Here is a 23,178-nt window from a genome sequence, read left to right as displayed (position 1 = left end):
CACTTAATTACATCCCCATTCCTAGTATCATTTGTACCAATTTCCCACCAGCGAGTAATGTTTTTCGCAAAACAGTTGACAGTCTGGCTTCCGCACTGCAGGTAGGTCAATGAACCAGACGCGGTATTTGAGGTTTCTATTTCTATTAGTCTGTGGTAGAATTAAAATGTCGTAAATCTGTATATGTATGTATCCATTATGAGTAATATTTTTGACTAGCTTTTGCCCGCGACTTCGTCTGCATCGAATTATTAATTAACTATTCCTATACAGGGTGATTTCTGGGTCGTGATCCGGAACCACTTTTTCTGACTCTGTAAATGGTCCACATTATCATAAAAGATAATTAACAACATCGTTATTGAATTCTGTATGATGTCTTGTTCTCTTGCTCTGCGACCCCTAAATTACCCTGTATAAAGATACTTTGAATTTGTACAAATCAATGAAATAGGAAAGACCAATCAGAAAGTCAAATTTTTGGAAATAATCGCTTCAAATGAAAAAAAAAACATTTCAAATTGTCGACGACTGTATTCGTCTGAAGGCCAATTACGTATTAGGTTTCCATTTGTAAGCCGTTAACTTCAATTTTATTAACCCCATTCTGTATCGGGGTTACAAATACAGGGTTATATTTGGACCGTTAGTCATAGTGCGAGGTGTGCGAGATGATTAGGTAGGCCATACTGAACAACTTTTTCTATGGGACCAACTACGAAATCACAAACATTTTTTTGGCCGTTTCATACATTTTGGTCGAGTGGATGTCGACGTTTTCTATGGGAAGATTGGGAAGGCCAAATTTTCTGTTGGGATTAGGGTTTGCAATCCGGATCCGAAATGTATGAAATGATCCGGATCTGGATACGGATCCGCGGATCTTCCCATACATTACGGATCCGTCGTGCAAACCCTAGTTGGGATTTCGGGGTTGGTCTCATAGAAAAAAATGTTAAGTATGATCTACCTAATCACCTCGGTCCAAATATAACCCTATATAATGAATCTTTCAAACTTATTTAATTACACAAACGGGTCTACCGCGATATAATTTCATTGTTTTTACCTTTAATTCCGACGTTTCAGCTGAGTTGCACCAGCTGTGGTCACGGAAAGACTGACGTCCCAACAAACGTCTTTCAAACTTGCTTTTGGACAATCGAGTTAAAATCAAAGAGCTGGTTTTCTGGTAATCAGTGGGCCCCTTTATAAACTGTGGTAATTGAAACCATCTAGCCTCCTAAGGCCCAACGAAAAATTGAGTATGTAGTCAGTACGGCCCGTAGTCCTACCAGTAGTACTATTGTTTTATACTCATTCAGACCCAAGTATTTAAAATACTTTTTTAAATGTTATTGTACTTATACAGCACCTTGTACAGCACTTTGATTTTTTTTTACGAACTTGTTAAAGGGCTCACAGACAAAACAGTCCTTTAGAAGTTCGTACACGCCAATTTCGATAAGCGCAAAATTTGAAATGGGTTTTCTATTAAGTCCTACTGGTAGGACCGTGGTACGCTATGACTAGGTACACAATTGTTGTAGGAGCTGGGTCTGAATAAGAAAGTTAATAAGTACTATGGGTAGGACCTTGGGCCTTAGGAGGCTAGACAAGTTTGAATATATCAGTCGATATTGTTTTACCATTTAATGGTAACTGTCTAACCTTCGATGTCCCTTCTATGGTATAGGGTTAGCGACTGACTATATTAGCTAACAATAAGTTATAACGATTTGGTACAAAACTGGGCAAATAAAACAAATGTAATGATAAATAAATGACATTACAAACACATGTAAAATAGCATGAAAAAATTTTTAAAGACGAGGGCAGTTCACAAGTTTAATGCTTTCTATAGAAAACTGAAATGTCGGCTTTGGCTCGGTCCCGGACCGTTCTAGTGTAAGTTATCCTTCAGTAAAAGTTGTCAATGTCAAATGTAATGGCTGCTTTCCACCTTGCTTTTATTCAAGTTACTGCTCGATTCGAACTTTAAGATACGTCAATTAATAGATCTAGAAACGATATGGAATAGGTAGAATAGGTAGGTAGGTGTCGTTTTTGTTTGAAGATACGTCACTTTTGACACTGACATATCCAATACCTACATATCGTTTCTAGATCTAATAATTGACGTATCTTAAAGTTCGAATCGGGCCGTTAATACCTATAGTAAATAGCAAGCATGTAAGTAAGTACAATTTTGCCGTGTTCTAGTGTCACAAATGCTGATTACTAAAATTAGTTAATTGGAAAATATATTTCTGGACAGCCCTAGTGGTGTCGAACGGCCGTGACCAGCCCGTTTACTAAGGCAAACACTAGCCTGGGAATATTAGAACATTTCAATTTATACTTAAGTATTTAAACGACTGGTCTGGCCTAGTGGGTAGTGACCCTGCCTGTGAAGCCGCGGTCCTGTGAATCCCGGTAAGGGCATTTATAATTTTTGTATTTCTGTTGCCGCTATAATAACAAATACTAAAAATATAATAAAATAAATATTTAAGTGAGGTTCCCATACAATGTGATTTTTTTGCCGTTTTTTGCGTGAACGGACGGACGGAACCCTTCGTGCGCGAGTCCGACTCGCACTTGGCCGATTTTAAATTTTTTATACTTGTGCTAAACCTAATATATCTATATATAGTGTTTTATTTCATAATAAAAACTTATCTATTATTGTCAGAACAATGATCTTTCTACTTTTGTGCCATATGAATGATCTCATTAATAACTTGATTAATGATCATCCCATTTGAATCATTAAATCGAATCGATCTTATTTCATTCATTTTTTTAATGATTCCCGATATTGTTTCGAAGATGTAACGATTTTAATATCGATCGCTTATTGTATGGCGTTATTTGATAGTTACTTTAATTAATAGTTGCTTATTTTCTGTGATTGATTGTATTATACTATTGTTGAGACAAGTGAAATTGAAAGTATTGTTTTGAGACTACCATACGTTTTGTTCACATTTTGATACAATTCGTCTGTCTGTCTGTATTGGTATTATGGCCATTTATGCCTACTTATGAGGACTTTTTTATAGCCGAGAAAAAATGTGACGTACCACGGGTAAAGGTTTACCTTACAGCGGGTATAGTGTAAATCTTTTGAACTGAGCTAGTTTACTCAAAGTCTCAAGAATACAATACCATTGAGTGTTAAACCACAAATTAGGATAACTACCTCGTAGTAAAAGCAGATTATAACCGCCTTGAAATGTTAGTATAGATTAACGACTCTATTTCTTTAAACAATAGACTACAAAATACACTAACTAAATAATGGCTAACATAACTTTTTTTGCATTTCGCACCAGACTACTTCCCTGTCGTGGCTAAGGTGGATATGACTTTACAAAAGATTGAATGATATTATCTTTTTAGACCATTTTAACATAAAATTTATTACTTAAGACACACAAATACTCATGGAACATTAAATAAAATAATAATATAAACTATCTATAAATAAACTTAAAATAAACGCCTTATAAATAAAAAACGGCCTCCAAGTCACTGCCGATGGGCAGCGTGCCTAGAAGGCTGGCCGCATTGCCACGTTGAATCGCAATGCTAATGCGTTGAGCAAAATATTGGCCAGCCCTCTTGTCCCTTGTGGCGTCTATAAGGCGAGCCGCTAAGGCCTTCCTATTCAACACGGAATAAGGTTAAAAATTCGATATAGGTACATGCAATGTACTTCTAACTTATTTTTGTAAGTAAACTGGTTGGCGCCTACGAGAACAAAAGCAGATAATAGCATTTTAATAAAACAATGCCATTGTTATAGTTTGTTTTTTTTTAGTATTAGAAAGACGGTAAGCGATCTTAACATGTCTTTTAATTGAAAAACGCTTTTTAAAAATCAGTAACTATTACTTATGAAAGCAGAAGAATATAAATAATCGTATTAGATTCATAATTGTTACATATTTGCCATTATTTATTTTTAAAACGTGTTTTTCAATAAAAAGACACGTCAAGATTGTTTACCTTATTTCTAATGCTAAAAAAAACGAACTATAGTACAGGTAAGTGAACTAGCTCAGTTCAATTTTTTTTTTACTATAACCCTTACGCTATTAAAGACGCCGCTCCAATACTATTGTGGTGCTATGCGACGTAAGCGCCAGCCGCTATAATTTAATTTAATTTAATTTAAATTTAATTTAAATGTATAATTATGGACCTGGTCTGAAATAAAGAATATTATTATTATTCTCTTTATTTATTTTTGGTCTTAAGTTAGGTTATTTTATAATATGGATATAAAAATAAAATACAAAAACACTTACAAAAACAATACAAAATACTTATAAACATATTATAAAAAACCTAACCTAGGGTGCCGCCAGCAGCGGGGCAAGGCCCAAGCTGCCGGTGGTCAGGGCTGCAGAGAGAGGAACCGGCGGACTATCCGCGCCGTGTCCAAGATCACCGCCTTCTGCATCTGACCCTTGATCCAACCACCTAGCGAGAGTCTCTCAAGATGTTGGTCGAGACTCTTCGCTATTAGACCGTTCACTGAAACGACTATCGGGACAATGATCGTCGAATCAACATCCCACATGGCGGTTATCTCGTGAGCCAAGTCTAGGTACTTGCTGGACTTGTCCTTCTCGGCTCTCACGAGATTCTCATCATGGGGGATGGTGATGTCAACGAGCACGGCCCGGCGTTGCGATCGATCTATTATCACAATGTCAGGCTTATTGGCTACAATAGTCCTGTCAGTGATGACAGATCGATCCCAATAGAGCGTGGCACGACCATTCTCGAGAACTGGCGCAGGTGAATACTTGTAGTACGGTACTTCGCGGTTCACAAGGCCGTATAGAAGAGCAAGCTGCTGGTGTATAATCCTGGCTACGAGATTATGTCTGTGCAAGTACTCGCCGTTCGCAAGATGAGAACAACCGGAAATGATATGCCTGAGTGACTCTCCGGGACGACGGCATGCCCGACAAATGTCGACCGTACCGTCCTTCAGGATATATTTCCGATAGTTGTTCGTCATCATTACTTCGTCCGCAATTGCACAGGCAAAACCCTCGGTTTCTCCGAAGAGGTCCCCGAATCGTAACCAGTTCACCGACGCGAGCAGGTCCACATCGGGTCCCGTGAGGGCCTTGTAGAACCGCCCGTGTAGCACCTTACTCTCCCATGCCGCCTTGCGATCCGCAGTACTTAGTACCACAGGTTTGCGCCAGTTCTCGTTTGCCAAGGAGAGCGGCGTGAGGTTCCTGTCTACTGCCACCACATCACGATGCATCCCACAGTCGTTGTTAAGGAAATAATTCCTGAGATTGTACACCTCGCGGTTGTGGAGATCCTTGGCGTTTAGGAAGCCTCGGCCTCCACATTTCCGTGGGATGTACAATCTCATAACTGACGAGCGTGGGTGTAGCATGCGATGCGCGGTGAGCAGTGATCGGACCCTCCGATCCAGGGCATCCAGCTCGGTCTGAGTCCACCTTAGTATGCCAAAGGAGTATATGAGCAGGGGCATTACCCAGGCGTTGAAGGCGCGCACTTTGTTGCCTCCTGACAAAAGACTGTTAAGGACTTTTGTGAGCCGACTGAAAAAGCGCTCCTTCACCGACCGTCTAATACCCTCGTCCTCAATACCCAACGACTGTGACATACCAAGGTATTTATAGGTTTCTGACTCAGAGATAAATCTGAAAGACATTGTCTCAGAAGGTTGTAAATTTGTTGAATTTACAACCCTGCCCCGCTGTACATGCATAACCGCACATTTATCGACACCAAACTCCATGTTGATGGCACTACTGAAGACGTCGGTGGTTTTCAGTAGCTCCAACAAGTCTCGGCTATTTGGTGCAAATAATTTGAGGTCATCCATGTACAGAAGGTGAGAAATGACTTCACCCCCACTCCGGAGCCGGCAACCTAGTCCCAAATCCTTCAGCAGGGTGCTGAGGGGATTCAAAGCTAGGCAGAACCACAGGGGACTCAGACTGTCGCCCTGAAAGATTCCTCGCTCAATCCTTATAAAATCCTGCGGGCCAGGGCGGTCATCTCCGCCTCCTGGTTGACGAAGGACTGTGGTCCACTGCCTCATACACGCGCTTAGGAAGGCTCTCAAAGCTGCATCAACTTTATAAAGCTCTAAGACCCTCCCCAGCCATGAATGAGGCACCGAATCATAGGCCTTCTTATAGTCAATCCAAGCGACTGAGAGGGCACCCCTGTTCCGCCGGACTTGTTGGCAGATGGTCATGTCTATGAGGAGGAGCTCTTTAGTACCACGGGACCCAACCCTACATCCATTTTGAGCGGAAGCCAGAATATTGTTTGCGACAATGTGCGCGTTGATTTTTGCTCTCAAAATGGATGTAAGGAGCTTGTATAGTGTAGGTAAGCATGTGATGGGTCTGTAGTTCTTCGCTTCCGTGGTACTACCGGACTTATAGAGCAGGAAGGTGACACCAGTTGTTAAGGAAGGTGGGAGAGAACCAAGCTCGAGGGCTTGTTGAAATTGTGCTGCCAAGCGCGAGTGCGAGCATCGGAACCACTTTAGCCAGAAGTTGTGCAATCCATCCGGCCCAGGACTTTTCCAGTTCTGGGCCGTGCGGATGGTACAACTCACGTCATCGGGGCTGATGGTGACTGCCCCCATGGATTCGATGGACTCGCACTCACGCTCGACAACACTCATCCAACCCCCCTCGGTGTGTCCGACAGGCACCGACCAGATGCTACGCCAGAAGTCAGTCATGGCAGTAGCATCCGGTGGCTGCGTGTCGGACGCACGAAGTTTGGTTTCCTCCCACTTTCGGTATACCTTCCTTTGGTCACTTTGAAAACGGCGATTCTGCTGGAATCGATCCACACGCTCTCTGTAGCGGCGAATACGGTTTGCCCATGCATAGACTTTCTGCTTTAGAAAGTCGATGCGCTCTGTGACATTGGCCATGTAGTCGCGGGGCCTGATATCCGTCCCCACGAACGCCTGGTTCACAAAGCGCATTACTCGGGGGCGATTGTTGCCCCCCCTGAAGCAGATCAGCTTTGCGATGAGAGTCCTAAACGAGCTGATACGTCGCTCAATCCGCGCTTGCCATGCAGGGACACCTCCGACGGTCCTAGGTGCACGTTCAGCGTCCGGAAACTTGACTCGAGCAACACGGCACGCCGCGATGGCTCCGCAGTACATGATTGAGTGCGTATCATCTAAATCTTTACTAGTCCGTAAATGTGGCTCTAGTAAAGCGTTTAGGGCTCCCATTAGCGCTAGATTGCGTCTATTCATAGGCAGACGTGGTAATCGGGGCCTAGAGTTGGTTGTGGCACGATACTGCGTAATCGCCTCTTCCAAAGTCCTCCTCAGTTGCTCATTAGCAGTTGTACTCACATTCTGACTCGCAAAATCCCCCTCATCGGTGCAAAAATCAACCCGTGGCGCCCCCGGTGCCAGGTCGGGTGCGGGCACCGGATCCGGCGACATGGCGGGCAGATCTCGCACCGAGGTGGAGTCCGCGCGAGCAGAGAGAGCCTCCTGGCGAAGCCGATCAAGTGTCGCGTCATCCAGGCGCTTTAGCCTCTGAATGACGCGCACCTGATCCGATAATCGCTGCTCCGACACGGTGATGGTAGGTTCAAGAGCCTGAAACAGAGGCAGTATTCTTGAACGATAGGCGGATAGCTGTGTTCCCCCCTCTGTAGCCCCATAATAGGCGCGCATGACATTCTCGTTCATTTCTCGAGTCCATCGCATGCGTCGCACTATACCACCGGCAGCGGGAGCCGTGGGCGGGGCAGGATGTCCCGCAGGCCCCAAGCGTGCCGGCAGCGGTGGCCGCCCTCGTCGCGCAGGTGGTCGTGGCGGCGGCGGCGGCGGCTCGCTCTCATCACTGGACCCGTCTGTGTCAGGCGCCGTTGCGAACTCGTCGCCTGACGATGGTGTGGACGAGGAACTGGACGAGGCGGGCGGGGGTGGTGGGCGTGCGTTGTTGGTTGACTCCGCTGCACGTCTTTGACTCCTCGTAATCATTGTTTCATACGTTTTTTACCGTTTGCTGTAATATTGTGTTGACCGTTTTGTCAAACAAATGTCATGTCCGTGGCGTGTGAATATAATTTGAGTCACACGTATTTATAGTGGATATTTTATGTTTTCACATATTTAGCCAGGTCAAAGGTTCATTTGATGGCAAAATACACAATAGTTTTAACAATAAAAACGTATAAAAATATAATTATAGCAAATAAAATTTACGAGACGTCTGTCATTGTCAGAGCGGTTTTTTTTTTATTATTATTATTATTATTATAAGGTACCTTTTCCCGTGGAACGTCACACATAATTGTTAGGTGGATTGATGAAATCTCTATTAAATTAAACTACCAAAGGTAAATGTTTTACAAACGTTACTTTTTCGGCTATTTTTTATTTAAAACACTGGCACATTTTTTTTACATTTTATAATGAGTTTTTGTTTCTGAATATGGAAACAAAGTATTTATCTCCATATTAAGGTACACAAACTCATTATAATTATTCGTGGATGTTAATTGCTTACGTAAATAACAAATAAGGTTCATGATATATTTTTGCTATACACCCTACACTCACTCAATAAGGCGTTTAAGGTTGTTTGGAAGAGATTCTTAGTGATAAACCCGCCTGTTGTCTACTGTTGTCATCCATTCTGTAGTTTTACGTTTTGATGTGTTTTTTTTTTATATTTTGGTAAACAATAAATCATATTGGCTCACTCAATTCATTTTTGTAAAAAAAAAACAACAATAAACCAAAAAATCTCAAAAATAACGGCACCCAAAAAACCTCCGTCTCTACATTTAATATAAATAAAACCTCACGCAATTTAATGTCATACTTCCCTCAATTAGGGTGACCACACGTCATTTGCGTAACCTTCGGCTAAAAAGGCTAGAGTCCAAGGTATGTAATTCCCATTGCTCGCATTGCATTGCATAGCCCAAGCAAGCGACTATTAAAGATCAGGCCGAAAATATGGCCGATTCATATTTAACAAGTTGATACGGTTTTTATTATGTTTTGATACGACCTTGAAGATCACTCATGCTGACGGGTGCGTGCAAAATGAAGTGAAAGTCATGCGTGTGCGCGCCAATCAACAAGACGATCAACAAGGTATCAAAACCAGTAAAAAAAAGAATTTACTTAGCTACCTCTAAAATTTTAAAAGTCTGATTTAGTGAGCAGATTTGGTATTTTTGTAGTTACGTTTTTGGAATGTGTTCGAAATGGTGGATATTGGCATTAAATTACTTAAATGCCAATAGGATCCTGACACTTGACACTTTAGACCAATGTAAGTTCGCTGTGAGTAGTTTTTAGTTTTAGATTTTTTAATATTATGAATCCAGGTTTCGGCATTTTTGGTCTGCCTCTTCCTCGTGATCTGGGGTGCCCACCACTGGGACGCTGGACTCATTCTGTGGCGACTGGCGAAAAAAAGGGGAGGCCTTTGCCCAGCAGTGTGACACAATATAGGCTATTAAAAAAAAGCTATGAATATCGCGAGGTCTACATCCCACAGAGCCACTAGATTAAATGAAGCTCAACTTAATTCATAGGGACCGTTATTCGACACTAAGCGCCACTTGCACCATTCCACTAACTCGGGGTTAACCGGTTAAACTTAAGAGTTACCATGGTTACCAGTACAATATGACGCTGTGTTAACGGTTTAACCGGTTAACTCCGGGTTAGTGGAATGGTGCAAGTGGCCCTAAGGGCATAGGTTTGCCTCAGCCTCGGCAAGTGTCGAGAACGCTCCAACAGATGGCGGGCGTATGCGCGCAATTTGGTAAATTATCCCCTTCCGGTTTGCGTGCGTTGTCACCCTGTTCGCTGCTCCGTTTGCTTTGTGGAATGTCTGCTTTTCAAGATTTTGTAGTTATTTTTCTGGTGTTTTCTTTATTAGGCTCGGACCAAGCTAACTTTGCAATGGAAGGGTCGCCGTTAACGACAAATTACTGACGTTTGTAATGTCACTTACTCACTTTGTTACAAGTCTGTGACGTGTGTGGTTGGAAAAATGTCAGTCTTGATTTGACACTGGTAGATCGGTATCGCATCGCGGTGACGTCTTATAAACATTGTTCGAATTGGGCCGTGTATGAGGGTGAAGTAATTGGAAGCCAGAAATGTATAAATATTTCAGATCTTTTTCTTCCTATTTTGATCAAAAGAGTATTACACACACACAGGGTATTGCCTGTAACAGGAGCAAATAATCAAAACACATAGTATACTCCTGAAACTATGAAACTTTTGTTAAAAAACTTTTAAAAATTACGAATCCTTAAGACTTCGTCTTTTTCATACAAAATAATTATTGCCTTCAATGTACGCAGACATCAGTGTATTTGACGTTGCTTGTCACGCTTTAAACATAACAACATTTGCAATACATTGCGTCTTAGAATAAACTTTAAAGTGTAATAAAAATCAAAACATAAGTTATTTTTAAAAGTTGCTGAACATATGTTGGTCAGTTTGAGGAGTATAGCCTACTGTTGTATTACTCCTGTTACAGGAAACACCCTGTATGTGACAAGTACATTCTGTAACTATAACAACATAATAATATAAAATATAATATATATAGCTGGTCAAGCAAATCTTGTCAGTAAAAAAAGGCGCGAAATAAAAAAAAAATTATGGGACGCCTACATTTCGCGCCTACATTTTTCAAATTTGCCGCCTTTTTCTACTGACAAGATCTGCTTGACCAGCTATATATATTATATTTTATATTATTATGTTGTTATAGTTACAGAATGTAGCTGGTGGTAAGAAACCTACGAAATAACCATTAATTTGATGGAAGACATTTTTAAAAAGAAGAAGTAAAAAACCCGATCAAAAAAAAACTGCCGCCGTTAAAAAAGAGCGAAATGAAATTGCTAAATCTACAAGCTGAGGCGGCGTTCTGAAACACTACCGAGAAAAACGAAAATCAAAATTTCTCTCTCTCTCTCTATCGCTCGAATATACAAGTGCGACAGAGACGGTTAACGGAATGTTAACGCGGTATAGGCTGACGGGAACGAGCTCCATTTTGTGACATCTTCGCAAGCTTGCAAGGCACGCACGGCACGATTAGGCGCAATGCTTATGGCATGGCTGATAGGGCTGGGACACGAATTTATCGATATTTTTATAATTTTATTAATTACACTTTATTTTCAATTAAAACAAAATCGTACAAAAGGCAGACTTAATTCTTTATGCTTTAACCTTCGGACAAAGCATCTGTTTTTCTAAGTTATTGGCGGTGCAGTATCTTTTTTTCTCTCTTTATTTTGGCACAAATAGTCAGAAAAGTTACATTTAATATTGAAAATACAGTGTCAAAAACGTTATAGATTATAGTTATTAATTTTGTTACAACGGACCTGAATTAACTTAAATGTAAGAAGATGAGATTGAAAGAAAAAAGACGTCTAAGCGCTTACCACTATCCCGTACATGGCACCTTTAAAATTAAGTCATTAAAAGTATAAGTGACAATAGATATATACAACATCATGTTTTATGGTAATAGAGTGTTTTTATCACCTACAGTGCGATTATTCGCAGCATAATAATAATTTATGCTTTTGTATTTGTTTCATTATTCTTCTGCTGTTGTATTATTAATAATTGTCTGTTAAATAAACGGTGAATTAACGACTGTCTCAACCTATTATTTCAACATTTATGATAGAAAGAAACAAAATCTAATAAATATTTGCTGTATTATGAATTAGACGGTAAATTGCTGAATCTACAACTTGAGGCGGCAATATGGAACTATTAATCTTGTACCTACCTTGTGTTATATTTTTCTTGTAATGAAATATTTTGTAAGCGTTTCTCGGCGCATTGGTATTTTTACTGTAATGCCGTGTAAACATAATTGTATTAGATAAATAAATAAATAAATTAGAACGTAGACTGTAAATTACAATATTTTATCGACATTTCTATCGACTAGCTCCCGCCCTACTACAGACCGCAGGTGCGGCGCTCACATTACAGTTCACACACACAGCTCACATTCAGTGCTACAGCAGTTTGATGTAAATTGCAATATTTTATCGACATTTCCATCGACCGGCTCCCACGCTACTACAGACCGCAGGTGCGGCGCTCACATTAGAGTTGTCGATAACGAGTCGGTAAATTAGCAGATTCACTGTACCGTGCTACAGCAGTTTGATGTGAATTGCAATATTTTATCGACATTTCTATCGACTAGCTCCCGTCCTACTACAGACCGCAGGTGCGGCGCTCACATTATAGTTGTCGATAACGATGTCGATGTGCATATTCGCCGCACTACTATCGATTTTGCAACTATGTGTGGAATTAAATTCACCTGAGAGTGGAATGACGTGAATTGTACCGTGTATGAAGCTCATATGGATTGAATTCCGATTTGATTTTTTAAAATTCCAATTTAGTGTTGAATTTCATTAGTGTCACTTATCTTTAATGTTATTCGGGGACCCTTGCGGATACACTTCGACCCATTAGAGTCGCTTAGTAAAGATATACTTTTAATTCTTGTTAAAAATAAAGATAAGTTTAAGTTTATTTCGTCTCTTGGCTTGGCCACCTCGAAAGGATGGGTGAAGATCGGGCCAAAAGGGCCTACTTGGGTCGACCAACGGGACCCCGTCCTGTTGGTCATCCTAAATATCGTTGGGCGGACAGAGTGGAGGCAGATCTCCATGAGCTCGGCGTCGGCGAAAGCTGCCGTGACACCGCTCTGGACCGAGCAAAGTGGCGTGCTCTTGTGTTGGAGGCCAAGACTCATTTTGGGTCATCGCGTCAGCCAAGTAAATGGTAAGTACCTAGTAAGTTATTTTTAAGCCAAACCATGGAACGCTGTCATTTTAAAAATCGGTAAAATTTTGGTAATATTAAAAGAATCGCATTATTAGTAAGGTAAGCCCGATTCAAATTTGACAATTAGTACCATTTTGATACGATCTTGACAATCGTCTTGGTTATTGGCGCACATTTCACTACACCAATCAGTGTGACCGATTTAGGTCGTATCAAAATATGACTAAAACCGTTACAAGATGTTTAATCTGAATCGGCCTCAAATACACAAAACACAATCATTAATATATCTTCATTATAAAACATAACCCCCCTTTCGACCGTAGTCGGATAAAACTTATAAATTGCCTACTAGCACATTCTCGTTAGAAATTCGTTAAAATAACATTTCATTTTGCAGACCAAAGAGGCCTGTACGCTCAGGTTAATATAATATTAACTTTTATTTAAGTACAGTCAGCAAAGTCTAAAAGAACTCCAATTAAAGTTCCTTTGCGTAAACTCGAATTCGGAGACGTTTGTTGAGTGTACAGATTACATGTTTTAGACTCTGCATAATAAGAAGATTAAATATATGAATATATTTAATTTCATCGAAACTTAATTTATGGAGGGCAAACAGAATAGAGCCCCGTTTAACTTTTTCGCACACAGGATTCAAAAAATACAAAAATTATATCTTTAAATAGGTATATGGGAGCTATTGCTACTCTTGTATAACTTTCCGTTGCCTAAGTAGGTATTAATCAGAGGGACGCGACGGCTAGAGGTCTTATCACTGCTATTTTTGTAATTCACATGTATAGTAGAAGTTTAGCCTATCCCTACCTAACTCCACTGGATTCAGCGCCATTAAACAAAATTAGTATGAGAGTCCCAAAGTGTTGACTGCGACTCTTAAATCCATCTATTCAGAAGTCGGTAAGCGATCTGTGGTCGAGGGTAGTTTGAAAAGTTGAAATTTGTGTTTTTCGGTGATTAAGGTTTTTTGAAGTTAACGGGGTAAGGGATGTCGAAGTTTCGAGAAGTTTAGAATTAATTTTGATTTTGGGCTTATAACGGCATGAGGTAGGCAAAACAGACGCGATTTTGCTAGAGACATGGTCATAAAGAGAAAAAAATACATAGATTGCTCACTCCATACATCAGTTTTGGTACCAAAAAGACTATTAATTTCAGTGTCTATATCTAGAATCGAGTAGCGGAACTATCAGTAATGCTACTTGACAATAGACGTAGCACCGACCGGAAAGTCTTATGCTCAACAACATATCTCTATGATCATAGTCATTGGTCTGTGTGGCATTACGATTTCAATTGTTGATGCGCATGAGATGCCTATAATGACATCATGAACAAATAGGGAGTATTACTGCAATGTTTTGCCGCCAGAGTGCAGCACTAGCAACGTAAGTATACCATAGAGTAACTTATACACACTGTACCTTAAACTGTTTTTTGACAAGTTGTCACAGACAGTCAAATCAATTGATACATCAAGGCGGTTTGTTTAAGGTGGCCTACCAGGAAACGCGAAATCGAAACTCAGCGCCTCTTTATTGCTCGAATATGCAAGAGTGATAGAGAGGTTAGAAAACAAAATTTCGAACCGCTCGTTTGCGGTAGACCCTTAGATTGTGACTCGCAGAGTTTCGCGTAATATTCCTTATTGATAAATTCAAAATCGGCCCCCAGACACGCTGAATTACGTAAGCGAACAACTCGCGAACGCGAAGCGAAGCGGCGCGGCGCGGCGGGCCCACGGCGGTTTCGCAACGAGATCGCTCACGTAGGACACTTCTATAGGTATCAAAGGATTGATTCACCGCGCCGCCGCATCGTCTCGCTTCGCGTTCGGCTGTTGTTCGCCTTCGTAGTACGCTGCGAAAGCGATATACGCAATAATATTGAAGTTTTCTATTTCTAATGAAGGATGTGTATATATATTAGTGTGTGTGAAGTATGTGTATGTGTGTCGGTGATTGTCGGGTACGGGCCGATTGTGCGGGCTTCCGTTTAGGTTCGAGCTATTGTAGTATGGAGAAAGACTTTATCGTGCTCTTATGACATCATCATCTTCCTCGCGTTGTCCCGGCATTTTGCCACGGCTCATGGGAGTCTGACGTCCGTTTAGCAACTAATAGGAATTGGCGTGGGCACTAGTTTTTACGAAAGCGACTGCCATCTGACCTTCCAATCACAAGTGATGTGAGTAGCGTGAACTAAGGCCACTCCTATACGCTTGCATTTGTTTAACATGCACGCCGCACGCCCCGCCCCGCTGCACGCCCAACTAGGGCTTGCAATATCGGACGGTTTCCAATTCCGGAACTGATTTTCGATATTGGGTCCCAATTCCGGAATTCCGGAACTGGTTCCGGAATTAGGGTTTATCATATTTTTATTAGATTTTTTAATCAAAAACAACAAAAAATATGAAATACTGATACTTTACGTTTATTAAAGAAAGTATTGTTTTAGAGGAATTTAATCTGAAGTAATATTAATCGAAAAATATCAATAAATTTAGTAGTGCCGTCTTTGCACCTTATTACTATGGTCACTTTTATTCACTTCAATGATACGGTGTATTTATTTGGGGAAACTACGGATGCTAGAAATCGTTTACATGCCCAATTTTATATAATGTCTAAATATAACGGCTTCGTAGCCTAGTAGGTAGGTAGGAAGTGGCCCTGTTTACGAAGATGAAGGTTCTGGGGTTCCGATCTCGGTAAGGTCATTTATTGTGTTATGACGATTATTTGTTTCTGAGTAAAGGTTGTTTTCTATGCATTAAAGTAGGTATTCAGCTATAGGTACATATTACCTTTATGGATTGCAGACTAGAGCCAAAAACGCAAGCCTTATTGAGATTACGATTATTTAAGTTTGGTTTTTTTCCTTACTAGTTCCTGAATTCCTAATTCAGAATATAAGCTTCTACAGGATCCGAAAATTCCATCGAGGAAACTTCTTTCTGAATTGAGAATAAAATATGCAACTGTTTATAAATTTTAAATCAAAAGTTTCGCGTTGCGTTGGTAGGATTGGGCAAGTAAATATATGGATTTGCTTAAGCAAGTATCAAAAGTAAATAAAATATGGTTACGTTAACGTATTAAAATATAATAAAAGTACTTAAATCCAATTCCGGAATTTTCGATATTCAGTGATCTCAATTCCGGAATTGTAATATCGGAAAATTTGTCCGAGATTCCGGAATTCCGGAATGCAAGCCCTACGCCCAGCTCGAGCGTCCACTCAGGCCTTACACTAAAAAGTCTTCTCCATAGTTGCTGAGCTTAAAAACACAGAGTCCAGTATCGGGTATCAGTAAAAAATAAGCGGCACGTAATGAAAGGTTTCCAGGCCGGTCCAGTTATTCTTTTTATATTCGGTTACTTTGTTACTCTTTTGATCTTGATATGACGTCATTGTTATGCTACCTGTAGCTAAGTGGCTTAGATGTGCGATTTTTAAGTATAGTACGGCTACCATCAGTTTGGCATTGACATAAACGCCGTCGAGAACGTAATTTACTTTCTATACATCTCGTTTGCACTAATATGCGAGTACGAGCGAGATGTATAGAAAGTAAATTACGTTCTCGATGGCGTTTATGTCAGTGAGAAACTGATGGTAGCCGTATAGGTTGTAGGTTCAAGTTTTCCCTTGCGTTACCGTTTTCCGTATATTTACTACGTAACGGAATGGCAGGAGCAAAAAAGTATGGCAATTTTTTACGCCTGTTGTGATCGTAATTATGTTTGTTATTTAAAATAAAAAACAGGTACAACATATTTTTTCAATCGAAAAATCGACAAAAGTGTATGTTTACCATAATTGATCAATAGTACCTAATGTACGTATAATGATTATGGAACCACCTTACACAAATAAAGTACATAAATGTTTCTCTTACCCCACATGACCTTAAATTGGACCCTAAGGTCACCGACTAGGCTAAAAACGATAAATCATGCACATAATTTAAATTTGGAAACTCCCCAGCTAACAATGACACTTATTACCTACCTGTCACATAAATAATAAATTCAAACCATCCAGCATAACCAGCTAAAGAAAAAACAAACGAATCCCTAGGGACTTAATAAATCTAGTAAAGTTGCCAAACAGTCGCAAAAACGGCAACTTTTTATGTCAGGGACGTTTTGTTTACATTATCTGCGAGTTTTGACAACCCTGAGATTGCTAGCGGTGGCACTTTTGTATAATTTTATGGGAGCAGGTAGATAATGAAAACATCCGCGGCGTTACGATGTATCTATATAAATACGTGAACCAGATTGCACACATCAACACACGTTTAATACTTCCAATTCCATAATTTGCAAGGAATATTTTTCGTGATGCGCTGGTGGCCTAGCGGTAAGAGCGTGCGACTTGCAATCCGGAGGTCGCGGGTTCAAACCCCGGCTCGTACCAATGCGTTTTTTGTAACTTATGTACGAAATATCATTTTATATTTACCAGTCGCTTTACGGTGAAGGAAAACATTGTGAGGAAACCGGACTAATCCCAATAAGGGCCTAGTTTACCCTCTGGGTTGGAAGATGGCAGTCGCTTTCGTGAAAACTAGTGCGGCTAGTGCCCACGCCAATTCCTGGGATTAGTTGCCAAGCGGACCCCAGGCTCCCATGAGCCGTGGCAAAATGCCGGGACAACGCGAGGAAGATGCAAGGAATATTTTTCGTGGCATTATTGAGGTCGTTTAGATCTTTAGTTTACATTCGTTCTTTAAGACTTTGAGAGATTAAAGTTTTTTCTACTTGGTATTCATCATCATCATTTTAGGCTTCAGTCGCCCACTGCTGAGCATAGGCCTCTCTTTGTGTACGCCACTTGTCCCGGTCCTGGGCTAGTCTAATCCAAAAGTGCCCAGCGATTATTCGAATGTCAGCCACCCAACGATCCAACGGACGCCCGGCGCTTCTTTCATCCGAAAGCGACCATCAATCCGTCAACATTTTGGTCCACATGCCATCACTCTGCCTAGCAACATGTCCCGCTCGGCATTATGTACGAGTATGTTATTCATTTTACCAGGAAAAAAGTTGTCCCAATTGTGAGTACCATTTTTGACTTTCCATTACGTTTAGTAGTATAGTAGTAGTTTTTAGTTATTTATTTTAAAATTAGTTTTACCTACTTATTTTTACATTCAGTTTTTAAGTTTTATAGGTTAATGCTGTTGTATGTTTATTGAAAATAAATGATTACAATATTCAATTAAAATAATATTAAATACATTATAATTAACACAACGAGCTAAGCAACAAAAGGCGGTCTTATCGCTAAAAAGCGATCTACGCACAAAGCGGTTTAGATACGTTACCTCAGTAGATTTGCAAAAATTAGGATACTTTTTTAGGGTTCCGTAGCCAAATGGCAAAAAACGGAACCCTTATAGATTCGTCATGTCTGTCTGTCTGTCTGTCTGTCCGTCTGTCTGTCCGTCCCTATGTCACAGCCACTTTTCTCCGAAACTATAAGAACTATATACTGTTGAAACTTGGTAAGTAGATGTATTCTTCTATCATTTTTTTCTAAACTGAATAGTTTGCGCGAGAGACACTTCCAAAGTGGTAAAATGTGTGTCCCCCCCCCCCTGTAACTTCTAAAATAAGAGAATGATAAAACTAAAAAAAATATATGATGTACATTACCATGTAAACTTCCACCGAAAATTGGTTTGAACGAGATCTAGTAAGTAGTTTTTTTTATACGTCATAAATCGCCTAAATACGGAATCCTTAATGGGCGAGTCCGACTCGCACTTGGCCGCTTTTTTTCTTCTGAATTGGAGTAGAAATTCTGGGTAGAAATGTTGTAAAAATATTCGTAACGAAAAACTTTTGAACCTACAACGCTTTCTGAAGTAAGAGTTATTGGAAAATGACAGATAATATACAGGGTGTTTCCTGTAACAGGAGCAATAAAATAAACTGTAGGCTGTATTCCTCTAGCTGACCAACATTTGTTCAGCAACTTTTAAAAATAACTTATATTTTTATTTTTATTACACTTTAAAGTTTATTCCAAGACGCAATATATTGCAAATTTTGTTATGATTAAAGCGTGACAAGCAACGTCAAATACACTGATGTCAGCGTACATTGAAAGCAATATTTATTTAGTATGAAAAAAGGAAGTCTAAAGGATTCGTAATTTTTAAAAGTTGTTAAACAAAAGTTTTATAGTTTGAGGAGTTTTATAGTTTTACAATAAAAGTGAACATAACGTTAAAAAAAAAGTTTGAGGAGTATAATATAAATGTTTTAATTATTTGCTCGTGTTACAGGCAACACCCTGTATAATATAAAATATGTTTTGAGCACAAAATCACCCGCACAAATCACTCACTCACAACTATATAGCTTCACTTACTATACACACTTCTTGTTTATAGATGTGTGCATATGTAAACGAACAGACATACAAGCAAATAAAACACAACCACGTCTTCACTACATAGTATAAAACAAAGTCGCTTCACTGTCTGTCTGTCTGTCTGTCTGTCTGTATGCTTAGATCTTTAAAACTACGCAACGGATTTTGATGCGGTTTTTTTAATAGATAGAGTGATTCAAGAGGAAGGTTTATGTATAATTTGTTAACCCGTGCGAAGCCGGGGCGGGTCGCTAGTACAAAATAATAGAAGACCCTACAACCTTCCACGCAACAATCTACACCCACATCTAAACTAACCCAAGTATCTTTTACTGTACATGCCATAATACTCCTAACTACTAAACCTTTAAGTTCCAAAATCCTATAAACATCTAAGAAGAAATACTTAATTTTAAGTTAAAGAAATAAGCAGCGAAATATTTCACGCGCACCTTCTAAAAGTAAATAATTATTATTTAGTAATACAATCACGTACTGTGGGGTGTGATCCAGGGGAATAACAATGATATTCGTATGTGTGTTTTGTGGGTCAGAAAAGGTGGGAAAAAATACAGTTTGGGTAAAGAAAGTTTTTTTGAGTTTGAAAGGAATTTTATTTTACCTAATTTCTAGTATCAGTCGAGATGGCATATTATTGATTTTGTGATCTGCAATGGCGGTCGTAACATACGGTTCTTGAACATATGTAGGTACCTATGTAATTATGTCACTTTATATCACATACACAGGGTTACATAAAACAGACAAAACAAAATATGAAAAACATATACAAAGACTAATACGCGAATTTTAATATACAGAGCCCATCAACGTGCACATTAGCGCCACTGCTAAATAATCGTGATTATTTAAATTTAACGAAATATATTTAAAAAAGGGGGCCGCTACGTACTGTATCTTGTATTAAAGTACCTTTTGAATATATCAAACTACTTTCTATGTTGCAGGATTCGTCAATCTATGCGTCCAAAGTTAAAAAAGCCGTTTTTGTTTTGAGTTTATAGATTGACGAAACCAGCGACATAGAAACTACTTTGATGTATTCAAAAGGTACTTAAATACAAGAGACAGTACGTAGGGGCCCCCTTTTTTTAAATATCCTTCGTTAAATTGAAATAATCAGGATTATTTAGCCGTAGCGCTAGTGTGCACGTTGATGGGCTCTTAAATACCAAGATCAGTATTTACTGCACACCTCAATAAAAGAAAACTACAAATGCTTTTGTTTGAAATTCTAATTAGTGTCAGGTATTTTAATTACTAAAATTCAGGTTCCCTCTACTTGTTCACGTTTCCGTTGATAAATTAAACAAAACCTTAACGAGATTTAATTAAACATACCAATTAAGACTGAAACGTTTTTATTAAGTAAAAATACGAGCTAAAATGTGGACAAATTCATGGTTCTTCCAAACATGGTGATAAAAAGTAAAACTTAGTGACCAATCGTCGACCAGTATTATCTGACCTCTGATTCTACAGGATACCTATAGGTAACCTAAGTACTTTTACGGGTAATACTAAAACTAAATTTTTAACACCCAAAAGAATATTCTATTTCATTCCATTCCATTTCAAAAGAAGCCTTTTGTGTTGACATCTTTTTTGATGAATGAAATAGAATAAGTTTTTGAGTGTTAAAAACTTATCTTATTTTTACCCGTGTTTTGTATTTACCCCGCCTGACCCTATAGTTTCAAATAAGCTAAGGGTCACTTTAATCTGGTTTGTTTTATAATGCTTAGTGAATGCCAGAGTAATAAAGCGGTAAGTTAATTTCTTGGCTGTATCGTAAGACTGCTGATTTAGGATGTGGGTTGTGATCCGGGCGATATGTAGAGGGTCCAGGCATTTTATTGTGCTAGTTTAAAATGGGTCAAGTGTGAACAGATTTTAAGATTGTAATTTAGTTAATTATGTTGTCATTTTGTACAAACTTTAAAAATAAGAGGACAATAACAAAGCAACTAATGTTGACAACTGGCTGGCGTGCGTCCTTTATGCCTTTAAAACTATATACTTCTCTACGTTTTTGAATTCTTGTTTTTTTTTCTATGTCAATCTGCCTGTCACCGCCTTACTCTGAATATAGCTTGTGCTGTTTTTAATAAATTAATTATAATATCTACAAGTTTACATCATCTCATCACACAGTCCACCCCGTTAGCTATCAACTAATATTGGAAGGAAAAAGATAGTAAAGGGGAAGGGGAGGAAGGAGGATCACCTTGACAACATAAAAAAAGCGGCCAAGTGCGAGTCTGACTCGCCCATGAAGGGTTCCGTATTTAGGCGATTTATGACGTATAAAAAAAAACTACTTACTAGATCTCGTTCAAACCAATTTTCGATGGAAGTTTACATGGTAATGTACATCATATATTTTTTTTAGTTTTATCATTCTCTTATTTTAGAAGTTACAGGGGGGGGGACACACATTTTACCACTTTGGAAGTGTCTCTCGCGCAAACTATTCAGTTTAGAAAAAAATGATATTAGAAACCTCAATATCATTTTTGAAGACCTATCCATAGATACCCCACACGTATGGGTTTGATGAAAAAAAATTTTTTGAGTTTCAGTTCGAAGTATGGGGAACCCCAAAAATTTATTGTTTTTTTTTTCTATTTTTGTGTGAAAATCTTAATGCGGTTCACAGAATACATCTACTTACCAAGTTTCAACAGTATAGTTCTTATAGTTTCGGAGAAAAGTGGCTGTGACATACGGACGGACAGACAGACGGACAGACAGACGGACAGACAGACAGACAGACAGACATGACGAATCTATAAGGGTTCCGTTTTTTGCCATTTGGCTACGGAACCCTAAAAACTAAGAAATCTTTAGTCATTCAGAAAACAAATTAGGAATTTGGCAACCGAATTCCATCGATCTATCTACATATTTTACGTCGAAATTTGTTGAATGAAATATTAAAATCCTCGTCTACAGTCTGTGTACAACAACTTGCTTTATAGTAGCGTAGACTCATCATCATCATCATAATATCAGCCCTTTATCGCCCACTGCTGAGCATAGGCCTCTCTTCTAGTACGCCACTTGTCCCGCTCCTGAGCTAATCTCATCCAGAAGTGACCCGCAATTTTTCTGATGTCGTCCACCCAACGAGCCAACGGACGCCAGGCGCTTCTTTCATCAGAAAGCGGCCACCATGCTGTTAAAATTTTAGTCCACCTGCCATGGTAGCGTAAACTTCACCAGCATTACTGCTGCGGTATTGCAGCGCGACATTACGGCCGACTGCATTGCCCATTTTACGGTACACGGTATCTATTTTACCCAGAATCCGGTTTTCGTTAAACTCCATAGATACCCTAAATGGTCACAGCTAGAATTAGACAGGAAGTGACCTTAGATAAAGTAAGTAAAATTACGACATACGCTTTACACCATTGATGTAAGGTTCAATTTCGCCCAGCACATGTTAACTGTTTTAGGGTTCCGTACCCAAAGGGTAAAAACGGGACCCTATTACTAAGACTCCTCTGTCCGTCCGTCTGTCTGTCTGTCTGTCACTGTCACTGTGATAGCTATTAGACAGTGGAAATTTTCACAGATGATGTATTTCTGTTGCCGCTATAACAATAAATACAAAGTACGGAACCCTCGGTGGGCGGTTTCTTCTATTTTTTTTGTTATATGATACAGATTAGATCAATGCTTCTAAAATGGTGTAAAGATACTCTCAAACGTCTGACAAAGCTCCGAGCGATCTGATCACTGTTAATTGTTTCTTCTTATGCTTTCTTAAGCGGATTAAGCGACTGTTTTGGAAATCGTTAAGGCGAAGCCTTCATAAAGCTGGAAACTAATTAAGACAAAATTGTGAGGTAAAAACCAAAACT

General features: G+C 39.4%; 2 long non-coding RNA genes across 2 annotated transcripts in view; one reads left to right on the top strand and one right to left on the bottom strand.

Annotated features, from left to right (window-relative positions):
• The window catches only part of LOC134658889 (uncharacterized), a 582,766-nt gene that overhangs the window by 221,235 nt on the left and 338,353 nt on the right, over nt 1-23,178 (bottom strand). The window lies entirely within an intron of this gene.
• LOC134658875 (uncharacterized) overlaps nt 1-23,178 on the top strand; it is a 397,606-nt gene that overhangs the window by 219,823 nt on the left and 154,605 nt on the right. The window lies entirely within an intron of this gene.

Source organism: Cydia amplana, chromosome 23, assembly GCF_948474715.1.
Source record: "Cydia amplana chromosome 23, ilCydAmpl1.1, whole genome shotgun sequence".
Lineage (NCBI taxonomy): Eukaryota > Metazoa > Arthropoda > Insecta > Lepidoptera > Tortricidae > Cydia > Cydia amplana.
Note: the sequence above shows the minus strand (reverse complement) of the source record. Positions and strands in the feature narration are given on the sequence as shown.